This window comes from Cavia porcellus, unplaced genomic scaffold (genome assembly GCF_034190915.1).
Source record: "Cavia porcellus strain 051 isolate PalLab524CR breed Dunkin Hartley unplaced genomic scaffold, mCavPor4.1 scaffold_10, whole genome shotgun sequence".
Taxonomy (NCBI): Eukaryota; Metazoa; Chordata; class Mammalia; order Rodentia; family Caviidae; genus Cavia; species Cavia porcellus.
Window position 1 is genome coordinate 24850601 of NW_026947493.1, and position 19595 is coordinate 24870195.

At 41.9% G+C, this 19595-nt stretch overlaps 1 protein-coding gene across 24 annotated transcripts in view; it reads left to right on the forward strand.

The window, feature by feature from the left end:
- Magi1 (membrane associated guanylate kinase, WW and PDZ domain containing 1) overlaps nt 1-19595 on the forward strand; it is a 589708-nt gene that overhangs the window by 161010 nt on the left and 409103 nt on the right. The window lies entirely within an intron of this gene.

Here is a 19595-nt window from a genome sequence, read left to right on the forward strand (position 1 = left end):
CATGTTGCTACATCCTATCCTGGATGCCCTGTCTGGATCTGTGTCTGTCTGGCTCCATGTCCCCTAGCCTGTGCAGTCGCCCTTAATGTTCTGGAACCATTTAAATTGACATATTAATCAAGATGAATTGTAATTAACCCTTCAGTACTTCAGTCATGAGTGCCTCATTTCGTGGGCTCGGTTTCAACAGTTGGTTGTACCATGTAGGACAAAGCAGATCTGCGTGTTTCCTTGGTGCGGGACAGTGTGAACACAGTGAGCACTAGAAGAGCAAAGTCTGTGTGTGTGTGTGTGTGTGTGTGTGTGAGCATCATCAAGTCCTCGGGGCAGAGCCTGGTGTGCCCATTGTGTGCACAGCTCCCAGCTGCTGTGGGAGTGAGTGGATGATTGCATAGAGAGCCCAGAGTGAAAGGTGAAGGGCTTTCATGCTGCGTGGACTTGGCTGGGCACTGCCCCCTTCCTCACCCGTGCAGGTGAGTCTTCAGGGAGTAGTGACTCTCCAGGTTTAGTTCTTCCAGTGTTATATGTGCCATCTGCCCTGCTTCTAATTTCATGTATTCCGTTATATTTCTTCCCAATTCTTTAGTGCTGTCAGTCTCCTTCTGGAAGTCTCAAAAAAAACATTCTGGTGGTCTTTTTCTAAAGTCTTTCGGGCTCCTATGGTTTTTACTTACAGTGGTGATTTTCACACAGCCCATGCTGTATGCTGGGTCGGTGTGCCAAGTGCTTCAGGGGCACAACTCAGTGCAGTCCTCATCTCCTCCTCAAAGGCAGGTGCCCATTTCCTTCCTAGGAAAGGCCGGGCCTTACAGGGAAAGACATTTGCCCAGCGGAGGCTGGCTCCTCCGGCCTGCCAGAGCCAGTGGTCACCCCTTACTGATGAACCTCTTCACTGTGCTTTCATTGCTTCCCGTTCATGTGAGTATCCTGACTGACAACAGGTGCGCAGCCTCCATGTCCATTGGGAACCGGAGGCGCTGGAGAGTGCAGGATTTACTTCTCTCCCAGGATATGGAAAGCCTAGGGAAGGAGGCCAGGCCACCTAAGGTCCTGGTGATTTCTGTTTTCCACTCTGCCACCCCTAGGTGAGGTGTTTATCCTCAAAGCTCCTGGATGGAGTTTAAGGCAGAAAGGAAATGAAACAGAAGGAGTGAGAGCCAGAGACAGCCTCTGTCCCTATTTCAGGAATGTTTTTAGAAGCCTTACTCAAGATTTTATTTATATTTCATTGCTTCCCTGTCTTCTGCGAAGGATGGGACTTGCAGTCCTTTAGCTAGCTATGCCGCTTCCCTGTGGAATGGAGCTTTCACCTCCAAGCACTGAGAGGAAACAGTATTGGGTAGACACTGTGCAGCCTGTCAAGTTCACGCTGCATGTTTTCATCTTCAGGTTGTAAAGTCAGCCTCAGAGACTGAGCGCGCTGTGTCAGCCAGGGTGTAATCATTTTCTCCTTAGAGGGCAGTGACCCTCCTCTGCCGCAGCCAGCACTGGCCTCTCGCTTCTAATGCCCCCGACGTGGTGCTCATTTGTTATTTTGCTGGGTCCTGTACACATCAGACTTTGCAACCCTGTATCCAAGGATGCTTATTTCCATCTCTGATGGGCTAGGCCTCACTCTGTGGCTGTAGCTTCAGGGAAGCATTTTTCCCTTTCTGCAGCTGGCCATCAGTTCTGCACCCCTGGGCAGGAATTGTGGGTCTGTGGGTCGTGTCAGGCCCAGAGGAACCTGGAAACTTGCTTTTTTGTGTACATGTATACCTCAGTGCCCTCTCCCTCTAGTGAGATTTCCCTTGCATACTCTCCTACATAGGACTTTCTCACTTTGTTCTTGTTAGGACTAGTGTTGAGGCTGGGCATGGTACTATAATCCTGGCGCCTGAGAGGCTGAGGCAGGAGGGTCTCCATGAGTTTGAGGCCAGTTTGGGCTACATACCGAATTCAAGGCCAGGCTGAACTCTGCAGCAAGACTGTCCCAAACAAAAGGAAAATCAAGCCAGACCCAACAAAACAGTGTGGAAGTTTTCCAGAAATATGTTGAAAAGTTACCTATTTGCAGAAAGGGTGGTTCTTCACAGAGTCTGGCTTTTGAAACCACTTCTATTTGGTTGGCTATTTCAGTCACATGGAAATGAAGTGAAAAGAAAAATACTGGTGTAGAAATTTCCAGTGTTTTCCAGAGTGGACAGATGAATGCACACTGTCTTATTTACGAAGTCTCACATGTACACTAAACTAAATTACAGGGATAGCAGAGTTCTTCAAAGAAAAGAGTCACATTTATTTATGTTTGCTTTGCTTTAATACAGCTAGATAATTATTCACCTACTTATTTATTTTTGGTGATTTTGGGAACTGAGCACACTGAGCTGTATCCTCAGCATTTTTTTTTTTTTTAAATTTTGAGATAAGTTATCACTAACTTGCTCAGGCTGATCTTGAACTTGTGATCCTTGTGCCTCAGCCTCCAGAGAGCTGGGATTACAGTTATGGGTCACCACATCTGGCTGGCTTTCATACATTTCAAATAAAAGAATTTTCATGCAACATGCCTGTTTTTGTCAGGGACATTTCAGATAGTTCCTGATTGAGGGGACGAATTTTTTCCCAAAGAGGTTTCCATTGTTAGGAACCAAACACGTGTAGATGGAAACACTTTAGAACAGTGTAATAAAATATGGTCTTGGGCAGGCAGAGGCAAGGTTTGTTGTTTGTCTCTTTTATCTCTGCTTGCACATATTGGTATACATTGTGAAGTGTACTTACTGATCCAGAATTTTGCTTTTTATGTGGTATTAGTTGAATAGAGAAGACAAAGCAAGCAGAACAGAGAAAGGAGTAAAGTTTGGATATATTAAAACTCAGCAAATGAGAAGCGTGGTATGTGTTTTAGAGTTTTGATACTGAAACCTTAAGCAGTGGACTTTATGTTATAAATGTTGTCAGTGGGATATATATAAGAGAGTGTACTAAGATCTTGGTTTTGCCAGGGACCCACTTATTAGTGTGTTAAACATGTACTTGTAGAACCATTCATACTACACAGCAAGGTGATGTTTGCAGTCTTGAGCTGCTTATTGCATTGTTTTGGGTTGGGCTGTCTAGGCACTGTCATAAACTTGAAGACGTCTCTGTAATTTTTGAATTATGAATGAGGAAAGGATATTAGTAGGGTGCAAGCAGTGCAAGTATTTTCTATTATATTATGTATTACCCTTTGAGTATCAGTTATGTCTTCCAACATTTTGTAAGTGGTAAAGGAACTAACTGTGTATGCACACGTCCATTGTTACTTTTTACCTGTTCGGTCGAGTTTCATATTTAGGGGCACTGGTAACAAGTCAAATCTGTTTGAATATATCATTTTTCATTCCCGGTTGGGCGCAGATCTGATACTAACCAAGGTCAGGAGGCCCATGCTGAACAGCTCCTGTTAGTACCTGCTGTGCCCAGCTCCCTGGAGGCATCCTGACCTCAGGATTCTTTGCTGGGATGGGGTCACAATGGAGGGCAGAAGTAGGTAGCATTGGTCCTGGACTTCCTTGGTGTGCAGGCTGTTCATAAGCCTCCCCATAGCCTGGAAATATGCCCGACCTCTGTTTGTACAGGATACCCTGGAGCCCTCCCATTCCAAGCCCAGTGCTGCTTCTTCTGAACCATGTAACAGCCTTCTTCATATCGTTCAGACTTCAATCTAAATTCACATTCACATTCCTTTCAAGTTCTTCCTCTGTGCCTTTTTCTAACATTGACCCAAACTCTGCATTCTCCTTTTCTTGCGATACATGTATTTTCAGGCTTATAGAAACAATATGTGCTGTGTTTCTTGCTATTGAATATAAACATTTATTTTCTTCTGGTATGTTTTAGAAAATACTCCCAAATGTATATGACCAGATGGCCCAACAAATTACCCCAACTAAGTTTTCAAGGTTATACTGCATGACTACCATGCATTAAAACCCAAATACTACTATGATACTACATTTTTAGCCAGTAAATGGGAAAACATAAGGTAATAAAGAGATTCACATAGTAATATGAATCACTGTCATAATGGCTCTTACTGATACGTAATGCTCTTTAGTCTATGGTGATCTCCTGTAACAGTTTCAACAATTCTGACATGGCTATACATTGAATCCCTTCACTTATTTAGTGAAACATTGCACAGGGAACATCTTCGTGCTAGGTTTAGTTCTGTACCAGGCAGTGGGCTGTGAACAAAGCAGAGTCTCTACTCTTCAGCAGGGGATATATTAAGAGGTTTAAAACATCAAACTCCTGGGACAGAAAAAAGAGGGAGTGGCTGTTGCACCTAACATATTTCTATGTTGGTGGCTTTTCTTCTACAGTACTGCTTCTCTACTGTTACCTCTAGTGCAATCTTCTAAGAAGAAAGAGCTCAAATTACATTGACAGGGTGAGCTTTAAAAAAGTTCATTCAGAGTTTATATTGTATCCTGTTGCTTATCTTGGTTTTTAAAGAGCCTTTCAGATGATATAATGTCCTTCTTTTGTATCTTTACACCCTGGAAGATGTGTCTTCCTTATCTGGACACCTGGAGGTTGTGGATTAGAAGGACCAGCCTTCCTGGTTTAAGTGTTTTTCTAGAATATGAGACTGTGCCTTTTGAAACCTCAATGGTTTTTCTAGAATATGAGACTGTGCCTTTTGAAACCTCAATGGTCTTTGGCAAACTAGAACTGAGTTTGCCTGGGAACAAGGGATTTCTTGGGCTGCAGGACTTTCAGTGCTAAGACCAGTTTAGGTCTCAGACAAAGTGTGACTAGTTGATTGTTCTGGTTTGTGTAATGCGGGTAGAAGAAGGTTATGTTTTCAGTTCAGAGTACCACACAAACATGGGTTCAAAAATCTTACCACGTTCCCCAAGTAAGTACATTTAAATTACAATTATTTTCTTAAAGAATCAGGGTATTCAAATGAATCTGGTTAGTGATTTTATTTCACTTCTGCTATCATTTGTTTAGATGAAAATACATTACTATAAGTCACAATAGTGTGCATTTGATGAATTAATTTCTAGTATGTATTCCTACTTCCTATCAACTAGTAACTTATTTATCTGCCTTGTGGAGAAATTCTTCTGTTTGAATCTGAGTGTACAGGGAGAGAACTAGTTTCTTCAGGTTTAAATTCTGAAAGGTTGCCAAGATCAACTCCACATCTTTGGTAGAACCTAGAAAAGGAGGAGAAAATATTAGTGATTGATATGTGAGCTCAGTTATGTTCTTTTTCCACAAGATGTGAGAAGTACACAACTGAACTGTCTTGTAAATACCTGGAAGAAATGCTTGTTCCTTTACCCCCCACTCCCTGTCCTTTTTTGAGCGCTCAGGGGCATCTTATTGTTTCATTTAGTTTTTACAATCAATTTATGAAGTACTCTGCATTCAGTACAGTAATAACCAATTCCCAGATTCCAGTGTTTAAAATATATTTCTGCCTCAGGGTATTTGTGCGTCAGAGTTTTTAGGGATGAGAAAAGCACTCTGTGAGGCTGAGTCATTCAGCTTGGCAAGGAAGCTACCTTTTCCCACAGCCTTGCAGAGCCAAAGGACAGAAAAGGCTCTGGGTGACCGAATTGGCGGTGGAGGGCGTGGCCAGGAAGGAATTTGAGTCTCTGCCCACCCCTCATTGGCCAGAACTGGTCACATGGCCCTGCCCACTCACATAAGAGAGGCCTGAAGTGTAATCTTAAGCCCTTGACCTGGGAGGGTCAGGACTCTTAGGTAGCTGTTTTGCTGGCTGGCACAGCAAAAGTCCCCTCCACTTGAAAAGAAGGACTCTGAGCTCAGATTATTTAAATAACGTTTGACCTACAGGTGACTGGGCTCCAGCTCAGAAGTGGTTGGGTTCAGTGCTCAAGCTCTTACCGCTGGTAACGGCACCCACCCTACAGATTTTTCATCCCTTAATTATATTATTAAGGTCAATTTCTTCCTTTCAGTGAAAGCTCTCAGCTCAGAAACAATCACAACACACACACACACACACACACACACACACACACACACACACACAAATAGATGCCTTAGGAGTTTGGTAATTTTATCAAGAAAATAACCATTCTCTGGGGAAGCAGCCTTAAGTTGACAGTGGATTTTAATTAGATTGCCTGTCAGCTCCTGTATTGTTATTTTTTGTTTTGTTTTGTTTGTTGTTTTTTTTTTTTTTTTGTCAGTACCAGGGATTGAACTCACGACCATGTGCTTACAAGGCAGGCGCTTATGCCGCTGAGCTAAATCTCCAGCCCCTGCTCCTGTATTGTTGAACACTGTACAGTAATGGGTCTATGGGACCAGGAATAAATATACTTAAGTGGATTGCCAGGCGCTAGGATGTCATCCTCAGCATCCTATTGAAGGCTGCCCGAGCCAACATGGGGTATGAAACATTCTAGGTCGCTTTGTTCTGCTTTGCTTTGCTTGGCCCATATCCTTAGCTCTACGGTGCTTCACGTTTACTGTTCTTTTATTGGGAGTTTCATTCAGCTTAATAGGGAGTTCCTGTGTCCACTACAGTGCTAGTAACCCAAATGGAGATGCATGGCCTGACAAAGTGGATTTCTTCCACCTTGTTTCTCCTTTTGATGCCGGCAATAAATTTGGCAAATGTACTTCTATTATTTGAATAAGTCTTACTTCTAATTATTGCTTTTGTGCTTCTAAAAAAAGAAGGGTGTTTAGTGCTTTTGAGCTACTTCAGATTAATGGAATTGTTAAATCAGTGAAAGTTTGAGCCCTTGGTATGCACACACTACAACTAAGATATGATTAGGATTGCTAGTGAAGGAATTCTCATCATACCTACCATAAGTTAATAAGACTTCGATGCTCCTTAGAATGGTCTCATTTTGGTGCTGGTGTGTTTGATTTACCAGTTATCATTGTTGTGAAGCAAATCATGGGTTAACAGAATGTATCTGGTAGTAGACTAGACTTTGTTGTTGGAGCTCTGCTGTGGATGGGTTCTGAATCAAACTTAGTTCCTGTGTCTGCTATGCTGCTGGAAACCCACACCAAGACACATGGCCTGACCCAGTGTCTTCATCTGTGTGATGGTTAGAAGAGCCCTTGTACACATTGGAGTTGTGTCATTTCAAGCACATTTAGGGGCAGGGCTCTAGGTGTGTGGTAGAGAGCTTGCCTGGCATGCGAAGGGTCCAAAATGCCTGTAGGCTTTCTTTTTTGGTACTGGAGATTGAACTCGGGACCTTGTGCTTGCCAGGCAGGTGCTTATGCCCCTGAGCTAAAACCCTGGCCCAGCATATAGGTGTTTATCCCTGTTTCCAGTCCAAAGCGCATGTCATCTCTAATCTCAATGTGAATGAGTGAATAAATGAATAACTGATGGGTGATGTGTGTGGATTCCCTATGATATGTAAGTTGTTAAGGCGTGCTCAGAAGGAGCACATTTGAGTTAGATGAAAATTTTAAGTCCTTAGCATAGACCACAGAATAATGAGTGAGCAGTGTATGACATACCACATGCTCTGTGTGTAGTTCCTTATGATGCAAATACTGGAGTCTTCTCAGTGTGCTCATGAGAGGCTGAGGGATTTTGGACTTGTGTATTGTTGTTACAGCATTAGTTTGGAGCAGGAATTTTCCCTGATATGTTGAAGCAATCCTCTTGCCTTAGCCTCCTGGGGAGCTGACTGGTTTAATGGATTAGGTGCATGCCACTGTGCCTGGCTTGAACTTGTGTGTTTTTTGATATGTATGTATTGGTCTACTTTGATAAATGTGTTTAAGAGAATAGTCTAATAAGAATAGGTCCACAGGGCTGGGGATTTAGTTCAACAGCATAAGCACCTGCCTGGCAAGTGCAAGTTCATGAATTCGATCTCCAGTACCAAAAAAAAAAGTGGTTCCACGTAGACAAAAGATAAACTTGTTCAACAGTTTATTTGAAAGCCTCGGAATAAATGAAGAATGAATTATTATGTTTTCTCACGTGAATCACTGGTAGCAGGAGGACTTCGGTTTTTATGGCAGAGGAGACTTCAATTTTGGAGGCAAAAGAATCATCAGGTGGTGTCACCATTTTCTGATCCAGACACACCTGCAAACCTAGAGGAGGATTTTCCATGCAGGATCCCCTTAACAAGTTGGGATTCCTGAGGCATTCAACTATCTGCCTCAGATTTAATGTGATTAAGTAGGTTGAAATTTTTGAAGATTTAAAGACTCTCTCTGATTTGTGATTTGGCTGATAGGATTTTTGTGTTTATAATGGAAAAAGATTGCCTGAGTGGTCAGCTGTTGCTTTCCGCTGTGTGCCACATTGTGTGGCAGTGTTCCCTTGGGGCAGTGGAAATAATTGTCTTAAAATTAGTGTAAACAAATGTACTTGATTTTTTTTTTTTGTTTCAAATTTTAGTATGATGTTGCTACTCTTTGTAAACTATAACAAGATGTCAGTATTCGCTGTTTGGACAGGGAACCCCAGAGGATAAAAACACCAGAGAATTATATTTGCCAACCCATTCATTCTTTTCAAATATGTATTAAATATCCCCTGAAAGAGGCAACATAGTCTTATGGCCAAGGCCTTGGACCCTGGAATGAGAATGACTGGATTTAAGTCCTAGTCCCTCATTTCCGAGCTGTTGTGGATAAGTACTTCTCACATCTGTGGGACCCCATCAGGGCTGGGGATAATAACAGAACCTAATTCAGGGTTGCTCTAAGGTTGAAAACATGAAATATTTCTACAGACTAATACTCAAAACCTACTGGTGATCTCAAATATCGATACTTCATGCTGGGTACTGCTTAGGTTTGATGGGGTGACCCTTATAGAACTGCAGTGACCATCCCAGAGTCCCTGCCCTGCTGTGGGCATGGGGTAGAGCAGTGTGCAACTCTAACTACCAAAAACATCCAGACTGCTGTCCTCATCTTAAACATGAGGAAGTGTGTTTCTCAGTGGTTAAGTAATCCATTAAACCACTCAAAGCCAAGTGGATCCAGTGTCTCTACTCTGCCGTGGGGTTCTCGGTCTGTCAGGTCTGGTGTGAAGACTCCTTTACATTGGAACGCGGGAGTCTGAAGGCAGACCCTGGCTGACCTTAGGACTCTTTGGGAGTCTGCTGTTCTTCTTGAACATGATTCTTTCATGTAGCTGCTGCCTTGAGTTAGGGCAGCTGGTAGATGCAGTGTTGCTTGCTAGCGAGTCCCCATCACTATCTGTGCCCAAACACCAAGTTAGCATCTGTGTTCTTAGCTTGCTGTTTGACGCTCTCAGTGTGACAGTGTCACCCTGATTTACAGCTCAGATTCCCAAATTTTGTGAAAGAAAATTTTAAGCTTTTAAAATGCTGGTTGGCTGTTTGCTTTTTGTCTTTGAACTGGAGAAGGACAAAAGGATAGCATAGGCAGATGGATGGTGATGCCAAAGGATATAGGGAGATGATACTATTATAAAGTGGTGTGGGGCTGGAGAAAGGGTTCACAGCTAGGATCCTGAGGGCTTGTCAGGGAGAAGACACCATTGGTAGACTTCCCAACCATTTCCAACCATGAAATTCTGTTTTCCAGGCTTCTCTGAGACTAGTGTTGAATACAGACTGAAAGAGTTGAAGGTTAAGTTCTCATGCTTTTATTCTATATTGGTTGCTTCAGTGTGAAAACATTCTATGCAGTTTAAGTCATGGTGATGCCTTATTTCCTTACACCATGGACCTCACAGGGAGAGCTGGAGTGGGGAGATCATCTTCAGGCAGAGGTTCCTGGGAAGTGAAAGAGCTGCATGCTAGTAACTGGGTCTTACTGAGGATGCAGAGATCTCCTGTTGAGATGATTATTAGTTGTCTAAGATTTCTTAGTTTAAAACAACAAACATTTAATAGTAACAAACATTTAATAGCTCCTATGAGTCAGCCGTCTGAGCATGGCTTCGCCTGGCCCTCTGAGCCCCTGGAGGCTGATGAAGTTGCTAAGGATGGACTGCAGGTTTACGTGAAGGCTGGATGGGTGGGTGGGGGGGTCTCCTGTTGGGTCACTTCCTGATGAGCAAGGCTTGGTCTCTCACCTCAGGAACTTCTCCACCGGCTGTCACTTCCTGTGTATCTGGCTCCTCTCAGGTAGAAGAATCCAGGGGAGAATGAGGATACTGCCCTAAGACAAGAGACCCAGGATTCTTAAAACCTTACTTTAGGAGTGTCATTTCATCACTTCTGCCCAATTCTTTATTATGTTGGTATGTCACACCCATGAAGATTATTCAAGGTTTTAAATACTAGGAGCTGGAAGCCAGTGAGGACTGAGTGGCCACTTAACACAGACGTGTGAAGGGGAACAGAGTTTTGTCAGCATGTTTTCATTTTCATGTGTAGTGAGGATAGTTTACCAGAAGAGCTCCTAGGTGCTGTTGCTAGCTGCATGTTTCATGGTCCTAGAGGAAACAAAGGGGTCTGAAGTAGATGCAGATGGAAAAGAAGTTGCCTAGACACCCTGTGGGTTCCAAGCTTTGCGAGAACAAGGAAAGAAGGAAGGAACTACAGAGAAACATTTTGCTGCAGTCCAGATAATTATTTAAACAAGAACAACATGGGATTCAAACTATACATTTATAAAATTCAAGGAAACATAAAATCTTAAAAAAAAAGAGGAAAACCAGGTGTGAATTTCTTTGCTTGCTTAAATAACCTCCTCCCTTAGTAGAGTGTAAATTATAGTGTTATAAAAGGTGATATTGTTTATTTGCTATATGTTAAGACACCCAGGAGGGAAAATCAATTACTTCCTGCTCTCTTGGAAGTAGTTCTATAACTCAGGGCTGCATACTTTTTTTTTTTTAAATACGTACCTATTTTTATGTTAGAGAAATGGCAGCAAAAACTTGAAGATGGCAGAATGCTATCTACAGCGAAGGTCTGGAATAGGAACTGGGAAGATGGAATGATAAAAGCACTCAAAGTGATATTTAAGTAAATAGTTCAGTAATTAATAGCATTATAGTTGTAATTATTTATTTAGGCTCTTAAATATTTAAATACCAGGATTGACTTCCTTCAGGTCTGTGTTGTCAGACTAGATAATGATGCTGTTTTTGAAATAAACCGAGTTGTCATGCATGCGTTTAGAGTGGTTTGTAGTATCTGCCAGTTGTCATGTGGTTCCTTTGTTTTCCAGATGTGTGGACCTGCTGACAAGGCTCGTGGATGTACAGTTAGGTTCATGTGGACCCTTGTTTTCGCTCAAAAAGGCATATGAAAGGGGAATTCATGACACTAAGCACTTACATTAGGCAAGAGAATTTCAAGCAAGAAAAAAACCCTAAGCTTCCACACTGTTTCTCTTATTGGTCTCATTTATGGTTCTGCCAATTGTGTGCAAGGCTTGTCTTTCTCCGCATCCTTGCCAGCACTCAGTATTTTTGTTCTTTTTGATAATAACCATTCTTACTGGGGTGAACAGTTGTGTGTCTGGATTGAGGGCCAGTCATGCAAATCTACCCAGGTGATAAAGTAATCAAGAGCACATCTAGCAGTCCATAAACCAGTGCTAGTGTCCTACCTCTGAAATTATTTACATAATATGGTACCTATGGGAAGATGGGATGCAGGGTACACAGGTCTCTCTGTGTTTACCACTGTAGTAGATCTGTAATCTCTTCGGAATAAAAAGTGCATAAAGTAAGCCTTCATGGGTTTCTTTAATCTTTCGACCAACCGCTTACTGATCCTGAATCCAGTGACTGCCTGCTATTCCAGGCACACTTTGCTGAGCCAGGAGAGGTGTTTCATTGTCACACCCAGGTGGGAAGGGCTGCTGCTCATTGAGACCAGGGATGCTTTGAAACTGCCTGCAGTCCACAGGCACCACAGTGAAAGAATTTTCCAGTTCCACATTTTGTTAGTCTGAGTTTAAAAACTAGATTATTTGAAGATGGGTTGAAATTGGGGCTGTTCCCTTAAGGAAGCAGGCAGCAATGTCAGACAGGACCTCAGACATGAGCGAAGCAGATGGATAAAAATGGTGGCAGCGACCACTTCTGGTGGCCTACAAAAAGGCACAGTAGAAGTGAAGGAAGATGGTGCATCTGAGTTACTTTGTGTTTTCTTGTTCATACATAAGTTTTATTCCACAGCAAGCTGCTCACTGTTCTCACCCAGCAGGAGGCTGCTTGGGTAAGTGCATGCTGCAGAGCCTGGCCTCAGCGCACTTTGGTTCTCCCTGATGTATAGCTGTAGGGTGCTGAGGTGTGGCTGGGAGAATTTCAGGCATCCTGGGCTACCAGGGTGGGCCGTGATCCCTCTTTTCCTGTCTTCCTGTTGTGCTGTCCTTTCCATACTGGCAGGACTGCCATGGTGGTGAGGGTTCAGCCTGCCACCTGGAGGAAAGGCCAGAAACTCCTTTCCTCCTGGGTTATTTCTCGCAGGAGGCAACTCCCACATCCACTGGTGTCTCCTTGAACCGGAGATATATGGTGCTTTGTAATGAGACAGGTCTTCTGTTTCTCATTTTTTTTAATTGAGGAAAGCTTTCTTCATTCCTTGTTGATGATGTACTTAAGTCTTTGGATTTTCAAGGCAGTATCCATTTAAGATTAAAAAGCATAGATGTGCTGTGAATCTCTGTATTAGTATAAGGAGGTGACATTACTATCCTTTCGTCCTCCCCCTCCGCCCTCCTTCCATTCTTTCCTTCGGTTGCTGTGTTACTTAGGGAGGCCTTTAACTCCTGACCTCAAATCTCAAATGATCTTTCCTTCTCAACCTCCCAATTAGCTGAGAGTATATATCTGTATTACCTTGCTTGGCTTTCTTTGTTTTTATAATACCTTGTATTCATACTAAAAGCCGTGAGGTAGGACAGATAACCACAAGAGTTGTGTTTGTGGCAGCTGACCTTTACAGACGTGATGGCTTTATGGAAAGCACAGTTGTGTTTTTTCCTTCAGATGGCTGTTACCATCCCTGTTTGCTTCTTGATCCCTGTCTAATCCTGCCTCTTCCAGGACTTCATTCACCAACCTATCATTAAGCCCATGATCGGTCTAAGTGTCTTTGTAAAAAAAGGAACCAATGCTTCTTATCCCATGGATGCAGAATTAGACCTGCTTCTTGCTTTCGCACAAGGTTGTCCCTGAGTGCAGTTTTTTAAGCTCCTGATTCCGATCTTTCATGCAGCCCGGGAATGAAGTTTTCATGTTTCCCAATGAGAATGTCCGCTTTTTTGGGCTTTGTGAGGTTATATGCTATGCCTGTCTCCTCTTAGGTGGGACTGTTCTGCCTCTTCCATCTCAGGTCTGAAAGTCTGTTTCATGCTGTATTTGGTCACTAGGTGACACGCAGAGCTATGTACCTGCATGGCAGGTACAGCGTCCTGACCCTGGACCCTTTGGTTGAGCAGGCTGCACCTGGCTCGCCTGCAGTGATGCCTTTTGTTACCTGTAACGCAAACTTAATGGTTCAAGCAAGAACAAGCGAGAAGCTTCGTGTGGGCGGTGAGGGGGACATAAGGTACCCACTATAAAATAAGCATCCACTCATTTATACTCCCCTAGTTTAGGTACCTGAGAGTTCACTCTTAAAGTATAATGTTAATGCCAGTTTTTTTGGTGGTGAATGTAAATACAACAGGCAGCATTTTAAATTTCTCATACAAAATGATCTATTTTCAAGTCTTGATTTATCATAAATGCCTTGATCATACTTACTGGTTCTCTTTGTTAAGTAGCAAGAATCAGAAACTCGGGAGATGTGGATGCTTAGAATCAGCAAAGTCTTGGTGTGGGGTTGAAAGTGATTTTTTTTCTAATTGCTTGGTATAAAATAACTTGCTAATCACTTGTGATTGGTATTAAGTGAACCCTTTGACACTTCTGCCAGATATGGTAGAATAAATTAATTTTTAGTATTTTTATGGAACAGCCATTGTCTCTTGTTACCTTGTGAATAATTACACAGTATCTAGCACAAAAGTCCCTGTATAAAATCAATATTCTGCATTGTAGTACTTAAGACTATATACAAGCCAAAATGAAATTTTAAGAAGTGTTCAAGTTACCTTCAGGGACGCAGGAAGAAGAAAAGTGAGGAAAGAAAAATAAAGAATAAATAATAGAAAACAAAACAAAACAGACAAAAAATGGTAAACTAGAGACCTAAAGACGTTACAGATGTCAGTAATTTCATTAAGGGGCTAGAGGTAAAATTCACTAGTAGAGCAGACACTTTGCAAAGTTTGGGACCTGAGTTCAATTCCTAACAGCCAGAGGAAAAATGTCTAAAAGTTTATTTGTTTAAAGACAGAGATTTGTAGTGTGGATTGAAAGCAATACCCCCTACAGGTTGTCTTCAAGAAAATCACTTCAAATTAAATGACATAGACAGGTTAAAAGTAAAAGAATGGAGAAAGGTAAGTCATATAAATGTTAATCAGAAGAGAGTGGGAGTGGCTATATTAATACCACATAAAATAGACTTTATAGTGTATAAAATTACCAGAGACAGTCAGGGACACTATTATGCTGAAAGAGTCTTTACACCAGATTGACTTAGCAGTTCTGAATGCCTATGTCCCAAACAACAGAGCGAGCTGCAAACTATCTAAAGCAAAACCTGATACAAATAAAATGAGAAATACAGTAAATATATCTGTAGTGACAGTTGTAGACTTTAACAACTCTTGACAACTGGTAGGACGGCTCTAGTGAGAATCAGCAAATATTTTGAAGAACTCAATGCCACCATCAAACAGGGTCACACTGGTGTGTATATAATACTTCATCCAACAAAAGCAGACAACATACCCAAGTACCCAGAAGTCATGTACTAGTGGCGGCAAACCTATGGCATGTGTGCCATTGTGTTTGTTGTTCTCTTAAGACAAAAGATGTTAATGTATGAATTATGTATTATAAACTAAAACATCAGTATTCAGGTTTAATTGCAGTGCTGGCGTTTTGTGACAAATAAGTGTGTTCTGGGTTTCATTCACTTTGGGCGCTTGTCTCTAAAGAGCTCATCATCACTGTCTTATATGAAGATAGATCATATTCTGAACCTTTAACCCAAATCATTGAGGGTGTGTCCTGCCTCAGAGGAATCAGTAGAAATCAGGAAGAGAAAATGTGCCTCAGCTCTGGGGACATCTCATACTGCTTCTGGAACAGGTAAAGACTCTTTCAGCATAATAGTGTCCCTGACTGTCTCTGGTAATTTTATACACTATAAAGTCTATTTTATGTGGTATTGCTCTGTCTTAGGTTTGTGTATAGATTGTTCTTCCCTGATTTTTTTCACCTGGTTTATTGTTTCTGACCATTAAATTACATACCATCTAAGATCAACTCCACACAGCCTCCTCCGGTTACTATCTTTCTGTTCTCATCCTGTCCCTTAATTTTTTTTTTTTAACCTCCCTAGCATTTTCTCCTTAGCACTTACTGATGTCTCAAATAAAGATTTTTACTTAATTGTGTACCAGCAGATGTCACACAATAATAGCAACCCTAGGAAAGCAGGAATGACATGTGATGAGCTCACTACAGTATGCCAACACAAGGGCGCCAGGTACAGAATTATACTTTTTGACATCAGTCTGGGCTCAAATTTGGCAGTCCTCCTTCCTCAGCTTCCCAGTGTGCTGGTGTTAAGTACATACACACCTGGCTACTTAGTGTCTTCTAGCTCAGAGTTACCAGTGAGGATCATCAGACTAGTCTCTCAGTTTCAGAGAGTGTCAGTTGCTTACCTAAAAGGGCACAGCCGATTGTAGCAGAGTATAAATGCCCAGCTAGTGTTCATTTTTAAAGATAACTTTTGTATTATCTTGAATACCACAGCCTTCATGGTTTTGCACTGTTCACTGCATTTTAATACTGTAAACTTTTTATTTGTACCACCAGATGTCATAAGTGAGACTCCTGATGAACAATATAGGTACCACCACTTATGTTTTCCTTACCCAGAATATGAGGGTATTCCAGTCAAGATGAGGTTTGGGCAGGTGTTCAAGTATTTAATCCCATGGGTACATGTGAATACTTTTTTAATAGATTGTGTAATGTGTCACTGTTAATCATAAGGCACATTGAAAATGAATTGTGCAAAGTCAGCCTTGTGTAATCACGTGGGGTTGGCTGCAAGGGCCTTTCTTGCCAAGAAGTCTGATGGAACCTGGCCGTGGGAATGTGGCAGAAGTGAGGTCCACTGAGAGATTTCGGCAGCACATTTGCCAGGACTGGTTACCTGTGACGTAGAATTTAGAAAAATAATTGGATCTCTTGCCTTTTGAGAAATACTTGATATTTTCCATAAGAGCTGTTGTTGAACCAGTCAATGATTTAGTGGTTGTGTTAACCGATCAATGCCGACTAGGTGGTTGCCATAGTTTTATTTGAAAATGAACTTTTAAAAACAGTAGAGGCTAGTGGTTTAGCTCAGCAAGCACAAGCGCCTGCCTGCCAAGTGCGAGGTTGTGAGTTCAATCCCCAGTACCAGGAAAAAAAGAGAGAGACAGAAAAAGTTAAACTTTTTTGTAGTATTTTCCCCCCAGGTTATGTGACTTACCAGTCATATTTTTATTTGAAAATGAACTTCTAAAAACATAGTTAATTTTTTTTGCAGTATTTTTTCCAGGTGTGGGGCATACCTTGGGAAGATTTGTGATTATTCATAAATCAATCGTCTCCTGAAAATGGGAAATATAAAAAGTAGGGGACCGACGGGAGGTTTCTTCAGACACAGAAAGGGAAGACTTTTGCAACAATGCTGAGCCCTGGCGCTGTTTTTGTGCTGTGGATCTGGCAGTGCTCAGGATCAGAACTAAGAGGGGTCTTTGCATAAGTGACCTGTGCACATCTGTAATGCTTTTCAAGTGCAGTGGATGCCAATGTGACTAACAGTCCAATTCATTTACAAGCATTAATGAATCCAGAATAAAATTTGGATTCAGAGGAGATTATGCATTTTATCAGTCAACACGTAATGAAAGTACATGCCATATTTTCAACATTATAAAAGTGTGTTATGCTAGGGGAAATAGGAATCACTGATTCAGGCTAATTGTCTTTGTCTTTCAGAGAGTCTGAAATGATTTAATATCTCCATTAGCAGTCTCTCAAAGATTTTCTCCAAGACCAGCCACTGTCTTTGGCATTTCCTATGTAGTTTTCTTCAGCTCTCACTCTAAGGAGCATTCATAAGCCAGGCCTGGTGGCACATGCCTGTCAGTCTAGCACTCTGAGAGGCTGAGGCAGGAGGATTGCAGGTTCTAGTCTAGCTTGTGCATCTTAATAACTTAATGAGGCCTTTTTTCAAAATAAAAAGGGTTGGGAATATAGCTTAGTGCAAACTGGGTTCAAAACCCAGTAGCACAAAAACTAAACCAAAATAAAATAAAAATTGTAAATAATACTCTATGTTTCAGTGGATTGGGGCTGCTATAACAAAATGTATTACTTACATTTTTGTAGCCTGAGAATTGCAAGATGAAGGGACTATATCTTTCCCTGAAGGCTCCGTGTCTTAATACTTGGACGTTAGGTGTCAGTTTCACCTGTAGAACACCAGCATTTAGACCAAATGTATACCTGTGTATACATCTGACTTTGAAGCCTGAACTTAAGAAGATGTTCAGAAACATGGCTTATTTCACCTGAATTTATACATTACTTTTCTGTTGTTAACGTAACAAATTGCCATACAAATTATGATTAAGACCACACATTGCTTCATGTTTCTGAAGGTGACATGGATCTCACTGGACTGAAAGCAGGGTGTTTGCAGGATTCTGTTTCCTTTTGGAGGGTCTAGGGGAAAATTCATTACATCTCATTTGGATTGTTGGCAACATTCAATCCATTGTGTTTGTACTGTGGTGATCACTTTTTGCTGACTGTCTGCTAAGGGCCATTCTCAGCTGCTAGCGGTCAAGCAGGACCTTTACTCATGACCCCCTTCCTGTGTCTGTGCTGCCAGCAGCATCTGGGGGCGTATCTAAATGGCAGATCCAGGGCTTACTAATATCCATGAGGACCTGGGTTCAGGCCTCGAATCTCCCAGTCAAGCCACAGAAAACTGTTTCTTTCATTTTTGAATTCTCTTCCATTTGCTCTTTAAGTAGAAGAAAGGTTCTTAAGTTTTAAAAACTCACATGATGAGATCAGGAAATTATCCCATTTTAAGGCCCACATGCTTGCGCATATTAACAGGTTCTGGAGATTAGGCTGTGGATGTCTTTAGGGGTCCATTCTTTTGTCTATCCATTTCTTGACTTTAAAACTTGAAATCAGATTAATTTTCCTGCAGTTCCACCCTTGAGATCTGGAGAGCACAGCATGAATCTTTACCACAGGTGACTTAATAGTGCTGTTTTCCATCTTGGTACTAACTCAAAAAGGATTTACTAATTGAAATCCAGCCATCAATTTGTGACTGCACCACCCAAGAGAACTGTTTGTCTGTGGGCAGGCCTGTACCTCTTTGGGCTGTATGCAGGATGCTTGCACTGAATGGCGTCTGGCTGGGGACAGAACCTAAGAACTGAGTGCTCCATTCTGGACAGTAGAAGCAGTCTGCTGAGGTGGGTTAGTAGAGATAGAGGGAGCTGGATAAGAACTTCAGCGTTAGTGTGCAGACAGAAGCCACCGTAGCCTCAAGTCCCTTTGGCTGACTTGAAGTCCTTCTCTGTGATACCAAGCTCATGGCTTCTTACCACTGCAGAAGGAAGCTGTGTTAATTACTGTGTGTTGAACTTCACTTTGATTGAAGCTGTGCTTGGTGTGAACAGGGGGTGTTACCTATTTCTCTGAATGGAGGAGCTCAGGGAAGTGTTTGGATGCCCTTTAAATGTTCCAGTTGTAACAGTAGACGTAAGATGGTGTTTGTTTTTCCATGTAATACCTAAAAACTGTATTATAGGCAGTTAGAACAGTTTAATTGGAGAATAATGTAAATGTCTTATGAATGTGAGTGAAGCTGTGTGTCTCAGTACTGAAATGAAGTAAGAGAAAGCTTACCCCTCACGGTACTGTTTACCCCCACAGTCTTGCACAGCTTCCTCCATGCTGAGAGGGTGTGGCTCGGGAAGTGCACAGGCAGGGTATGGTACAGGGAATGGAGGTGCATAGGGCTCCAAGTGGAGACACACTGTTATGTCCGTGCTCTGCATGGGACTTTGCCATCCTAGGTCAGAGGTATTTAGAATTTTAGATCCTGGCCCACTTAGGAGCCTTGGGTTACAAGTGCTTAAGAAAGAGGGCCCTCATTTGAATTTTAGAGACATGGCCAGGAATGTTGAATATTTTTTTCATACATTCATTGGCCATTTACATGTCTCCCGCTGAGAATTATCTATTCATTTCTCTTGTACTTGTCCATTTCTTGACTGGGTCGTTGTATGAGGAGGTCTTTTTTTTTTTGGTGTGTGTGTGAGGTCTTTATGTATGTATTCTAGATATTAGTCCTCTGTTTGAGGAATAGCTGACTGAATTTTTTCCTATTCTATAGGCTGTCTGTTCACTCCGCCAGTTGATTCCTTTTCTGCACAGAAGCTTTTTAATTTGATGTAATCCCAGTTGTTGATTCTTGCTGTTATTTCTTAGGCATTTGTGGTTC